This window comes from Palaemon carinicauda, chromosome 10 (genome assembly GCF_036898095.1).
Source record: "Palaemon carinicauda isolate YSFRI2023 chromosome 10, ASM3689809v2, whole genome shotgun sequence".
Classification (NCBI taxonomy): Eukaryota; Metazoa; Arthropoda; class Malacostraca; order Decapoda; family Palaemonidae; genus Palaemon; species Palaemon carinicauda.
This window is the reverse complement of record NC_090734.1, coordinates 24992155-24999654: the sequence shown is the minus strand read 5'-3', so window position 1 is coordinate 24999654 and position 7500 is coordinate 24992155.

The window sequence follows — 7500 nt, the reverse complement described above, 5'->3', positions numbered from 1 at the left end:
CAGAGGAGGGTGGTATTGGAGTCTTCGAGGGGAAAACCTTACCAACGGAGGGACGTGCAGGATGTCCTACAAGCTTGATACTCTGGATCTTGCCGTTGGGCTTCAGCCCGGGCGTTGTAATCCAATCCCAGTTGAACGGCAGCCAGCGTGTTTCTTGACAGGGTATCGGCAACAGGATTCATTTTCTCAGGGACGTATTGGTGGGTGTAATTGTATTCAGCCACGGCGGAGAGATGTCGGCGTTGACAGGCGGACCAGGCTTCAGACTGTCGAGTGAAGGCGTGCACCAGAGGTATGTGGTCTGTGCGAATGACGATGGGCGTACCTTATAAGAAATGACGAAAGTGACGGACAGCTAAGTGCACCGCCAGCAATTCTTGATCGAAGGTAGAATAACCCGATTCTGCCTTGGACAGTTTTCTGCTGAAGAAGGCCAATTGGCGGGGCGAGCCTTTGACCACCTGCTCGAGTACTGCACCAATAGCGACGTCGCTGGCATCGGTGGAAAGAAGGAGAGGGGCGTGTGGGATAGGAAAAGTGAGAGCCGCCGCAGTTGATAGGGCCTTCTTTGCATTGCAGAAGGCTGCTTCTTGAAGGGGACCCCACTTCAGGTCCTTTGGCTTGCCCTTGAGGGAGGCATAGAGGGGAGCAGGAGTGGCGGCAATGGCTGGCAGAAAACGGTGATAATAGTTGATCATGCCCAAGAATTCCTGCAAAGCTTTGACGGTCGAGGGCGCGGGGAAGTTCTGAACGGCTCCTACCTTCTCAGGGAGGGGATGGACTCCTTCAGGAGTGATATGGTGCCCTAAGAACGACACTTCGTTGGCGCCAAAGGTACACTTGTCATACCGGACTACAAGGCCGTTTTGTTGCAGGCGGTCGAGCACGATGCGCAGGTGACGGAGGTGTTCCCCTTTTGAGGAGGAGAACACAAGTATGTCGTCCACATAACATACACAGAAAGGGAGGTCCCCTAAGATGCCATCCATGAGACGTTGAAACGTTGCCCCAGTATTACGAAGGCCAAACAAGAGTAATTGATGGTGTATTTACCAAACGGAGTGGTGATGGCGGTCTTGGGGATGTATTCTGGGTTCATAGACACCTGATAATACCCCTTCAGGAGGGCGAGCGTAGAGAAAACCTTCGCTCTGTGCAGGTAGGAGGTCACGTCGGCAATGTTTGTGAGGGGGTAGTGATCCGGTTCTGTTTGCATGTTCAGGCGCCTGTAATCCCCGCACGGAGGGAGGGAGCCGTCTTTCTTCAGAACGATGTGTAAGGGTAAGGACCATGGGCTGGAGGCCTTTTGGCAAAGGCCTATTTCCTCCATTTTGACGAACGTCTGTTTGGCGGCTGCCAATCGTTCCGGTGCCAGACGTCTTCCCGAACCACCAGGGGACACTATTGATTGTTTTTAATTAAATGACCAATAAGGATTCAATATGGATGTAAATCAAATAAATATCGTTAGCAAATAGAAATACATTTCTACCTTATACATCTTTATCTTTACCAGTCATGTCACAAGAGGTTTTAAAAAATATTGGAACTCTCATATCAGCATATTATCTCGAACTTCATTGTTTTTTTAATTCAAATTACCTTTAATGAGTCCATATGGGTGAAAATCAACACATAGTAGTGCTCAAATCAAAATGAATTTATACATCAAAATGGGACCAAACACTACCCCTTTCAAAAGAAAGGCATGATCTGTACCAATTACTCCACCAGAGGTTCTAGAAAAACCCTGTACCTAAGTGCTACCCACATTTCAAGATTTACCTGGTGAGACATCTTCCCATATCACTGAGGTTTTCCCAACTTCCGGACCCAACGGGTCACACAGTTTATATTTTTTTTAAATCAGATACCCTTAATGAGTCCATACATATATATATATATATATATATATATATATATATATAATATATATATATATATATATATATATATATATATATATATATATATATATGTATATATATATCACTCACTCACTAAATCCCGTCCGGAATTCTCCGGGTTGGGTCCTGCATCTGATATCGCCATTCTCTCCACAGACTCCTATCCAATGCCATCTGTGCCAGCTGCTGAAATGTCTCGCCTCTATTTGCTTTCTTGAAGGTTTTCACCCATGTATCTCTTGGTCGTCCTCTCGGTCTATTTCCGGCCACTTGACCATGCAGCACTATCTTTGGCCATCTTTCCTGTTCCATCCTCTGTACATGCCCAAACCATCTCCTCTGAATATCTTCCACTCTAATCAGAATTGTGTCCTCAACACCAGCCATTTCTCTCACTCTCTCGTTCGTTATTCTGTCCACCCATCTTACACCACAGATTCTTCTCAGACATTTCATTTCAAAGGCTAATAACTTTTTCTCTTCTCTCTTCTTCAGTATCCAGCATTCAGCACTGTATATCCCTGTGGGGATTACTATTGCTCTTAATAGCCTAATTTTCAACTTAATGGATATATTTCTATCTTTCCAGATTCTTCTTAGCCTTCCAAATGCTTTCTGGCCACTTGAGATTCGGTCTTGAATTGCTCTTTCCATCTTTCCATCTGCTGTGAAAAACACTCCCAAATATTTAAACTCATTGACTTGTTCCACTTCTCCCTCTGATAGCTGTATTTCTAAGGCCTCTCTCGGGCGTCCAATTTTCATACTTTTGGTTTTTTCTCTATTTATCACTAATTCATACATACCATGTATGTATTCATGTGTGTATATATATATATATATATATATATATATATATATATATATATATATATATATATATATATATATATATATATATATATATGTGTGTGTGTGTGTGTGTGAATACACTTCAAACGGGTCCCGTGTGTTTCTTGAGTGCGCACGTAATGGAATGTTGCTCTGTCAATATGCTGGAACTACTATATTGGTGGAAATCTACACTGTGATAGAAATATTTTCTTACCTTATGACTCACGACACGTCCCCTATCAGACCTTGAGAAACGTCACCTATAATAGAGTCCATTGATCTCGCACAATAATTTCATGACAGTTGTATTACTCTTCAAAAGCTTTGTGTATGAAATATTTATATGTATATATATTCTATATAGTGAGAATAATGACCTTTTCATAAGTACTATGACTCATAATTTATTGTTCGAGATCGCTTAACTATATTATTATCAGTTACTAGTCCACTAAAAAAAAGCCATCCGATATTTCCATCCCCTTGCATTTTTAATGGTATTCGCTTCCCTCCTTTCCCTTGATTCTTTTACAATATCTATGGGCCCATTTTGTTATTTTTGATGTCCATCTATTAGCTGTTATTCGCAATATATGTTTGTCCATGTCTATTATTTTTATTTATTTTTTTTTCTTTTGGTCAAAATATACTCTACTTTAGTTTTCTCACGTTTTCATGTTGTTCGTTTCCTGTCTCTTTGAGTTGTTCCCATCATTATTCTTTCCATTGTGATTTTAGTTGTGACTAGCTTATATTCTATGGCTTTATAAAGGCTTCAAGTTTCTAATAAGTAACTTAGTGCTAGAAGCACCATCTCAGTAAATACGTACTTTTTAGGAAATGTAACATTTTACTTTCGATACTCTTATAATTTTTACCCAATACTATCCAATGACTGATTTTCTTCTTTTAATTTCAGTGTCTTGTCTTTAGTAAACACATACTCTCTGTCCTAAGTACGTATATTCATTAACAATCTCTAGAGATTCGTTAATAACTCTTATATGTTGTGTTCTGTCATTTTCATTGAACAATATCTTAGTTTTAGTCTTATCCATTTTCAGTCCTACATTTTTACATTCTTTACACAAATCTGCTATCATCTTTTTTTACCTTTAGCTTGATTCACTAAACACAATTATGTCATCTGCATATCTTAAGTTGTTTAGGTACTCATCATTAATATTAATTCCTACATTTTCCCAATCTAAATTCATAAAAAAAAACTATTTTTAGGCATGCTTTGAATAATGTAGAAGAGTAAGGGTCTATCTCTCCAACTCATTTCTTAATGAAAATTTTTCTCACAATTTATATTTAGTTTTAGGATTGATGTACTTCCTGTATAGATATTTTTAAGGGTTCTGATATGAGATTCAGTTTTTGAAGGGCTTTCATTATTACTGTAGTTTCAGAAGACTCAAAATCTTTCTCATAGTCTATAAATAGCTTTCACAATAGTTTCTCATATTCCATTGACTTTTTCTTTTGCTGGTCAATTAAATTGATATAATCAGTTGTTGAATACCAACTTCTGAAGCCTGCCTGCTCTTTTGGTTAAGTGAAGTCTCGTTGACATTCTATTTCTCCTAATATGATCTTTGTAAATATTTTATATATTAAGGAGAGTAATTTTTTTGTTCAATTATTGTTCAGGTCTTATTTTTTTTTCTTTCTGAGAATTAGTATAATAATAAAAGATTTTGTGGCTATAGGTACAGAGCATTCTTGCATATATCTGATGTAGAGTTCTGCAAGTTTTAATACTACTCTTCCATCTATTATCAAATCAATTGCTAGGCTTACTTCTCCTCCCGCTTTGATTCTTTATGATATGAATTTTGTTTTCCTTTTTTATTTCTTTTTTTACTTCTCCCACTGTTACATCTAGGTATCGCCTCAAGTGTTTCATAAAATCCATTGTGAAGTTATTTCCTATATCACTATTGTATAGCATTTTATAGACATCTTAAGCAATTCTCATCATTCCCTCTCTATCGTGTATTATACTGTATTTCTTTTTTCCTCTTTTAAATCAAACATCCATTGGCACCTGTTCCAAGTCTTCTTTTCAACAATTTGTTGCTTCTTTATATATCTGTATATATATTTATACATATAATATATATATATATATATATATATATATATATATATATATATATATATATATATATATATATATATATATATATATATATATATATATATATATATATATATATATATATATATATATATATATATATATATATATATACATATATGCATGCATATATATATATATATATATATATATATGCATGCATATATATATATATATATATATATATATATATATATATATATATATATATATATATATATATATATATATATATATTTATATATATATATATATATATATATATATATATATATATATATATCTATATCTATATATATATATATATATATATATATATATATATATATATATATATATATATATATTTATCTATATATATATATATATTTATCTATCTATCTATCTATATATATATATATATATATATATATATATATATATATATATATATATATATATATATATATATATATATATATATATAGATATGAATGATTATATATATATATATATATATATATATATATATATATATATATATATATATATATATATATATATATATATATTATATATATATATATATGAATATGAATGATTACATATATATATATATATATATATATATATATATATATATATATATATATATATATATATATATATATATAGATATATATATGAATAATTATATATATATATATATATATATATATATATATATATATATATATATATATATATATATATATATATATATATATATATATATATATATATATATATACATATATATATATATATATATATATATATATATATATATATATATATATATATACATATAATATATATATGTATATATATATATATATATATATATATATATATATATATATATATATATATATATATATATATATATATATATATATATATATATATATATATATATATATATATATATATATATATATATATATATATATATATATATATATATATATATATATATTAGAGGGGCTTGAGTGTCTCAATGATGGCCTGGGCAATGGCGGTGGGGTAGTTTATCCACCCTGGCAGGCTCAAACATACCGCTAAGGCCAGTTCTGAGAGACCAGACCAAGACTAGACCCCTATAGGCCTTCTCCTTTATTTAAGATAGGCAAAGGCTAGGAGAAGGAAAACTCCAAAATCAAAGCAAACAAGACCCCAACGGCGGAGCTTCCCAGCGCTGTCGGAAGAGGGCAATGCCTGTCGCGCAGGCAACAAGGCGGGCCTTGACATAAAAAGAACCCGGCAGCCCGATGCAACCAACTTGGAGAAGCCGCCTGTCTCATATGTCTTGAGCCGCGGTGAAAACGGTGTGGGCCAAGTGTGTGTGCGTGGCCGTTGCAAAGCCACGACCACCCAAAACAATATACCCAGCTCCTGGCATTCTGTCGTTTCCTCCACCCTTCTTCATCTCTTTCTCACCATCATCATCATCATCACCACCACCAAGTCCTGAGGCGATAGCACTGTGGGTGAAAGGGGAAGGCCTGGTTAGCTGGAAGCCCTTAGCCCACGACTGCACTCAGGCGGTGAGTCTAAGATTCAGTCGCTCTCTGGTGACAGTGCCGTGACACCAGAGTTAGGCAGCTGGACCCGTGACTGGGCTGGCCTATTGAGGACACCACAGCCCACCCCACATGGGGAGGCCCCTAGAAAAGGTGGGGTAAATATCGGACACGGCAAACCCGTCTGGTCAGCTCACCGCGGCTGGCGGACATCCCACTAATGCGGTCGAAACAACAAGAAAAAAATATTAACCTTAGGTGCGTGGAACATCCGCACCCTCCAAGACGTGACGAACACCAACCGCCCGGAACGACGTACAGCCCTCTTCTGCAAGGAGCTAGCCCGCTTCAATGTTGATGTGGCGGCTCTTAGCGAGACCAGACTATCCGAAGAGAGCAACATCAGGGAAGCTGGAACAGGCTACACCATCTTCTGGAAAGGCAAGGCCCTAGAGGAGCCTCGCATCCACGTTGTCGGCTTCGCCATCCGTTCCCAGCTAGTGCAGCAGCACAACCTCACTCCCAAGACCATCAGTGAGCGCCTGATGACTGTCCGTATCCCCATCACGCGGGACAGACACCTCACCCTGATCTCTGTCTACGCCCCGACTATGACCTCAACCGATGATGACAAAGCTGCCTTCTACACCCAGCTCGACCGCACCATCCAGGCAGTGCCCGCCAATGACAAGCTCGTTGTGCTTGGCGACTTTAATGCCCGAGTAGGTAAAGACCATTGCCTGTGGGAGGGAATCATCGGCTGCCATGGCATTGGAAATTGCAATGCCAATGGCCAACTCCTACTGGGTCTGTGTGCAGAACACCAACTTGTGGTAACCAACACCATCTTCCAGTTACCAAAACGACAAAAGACCACATGGAGACACCCACAGTCTAAACACTGGCACACCCTGGACTACGTCCTTACCAGAGCCAGAGACCAAGGAGACGTCCGCATCACCCGATCCATGCCCGGAGCGGACGACTGCTGGACGGATCACAGACTCCTCTTCTCCCGACTCTCCGTGATGACCCTACGACCACCCAGAAGGGCACCTGACAGCGTACCACA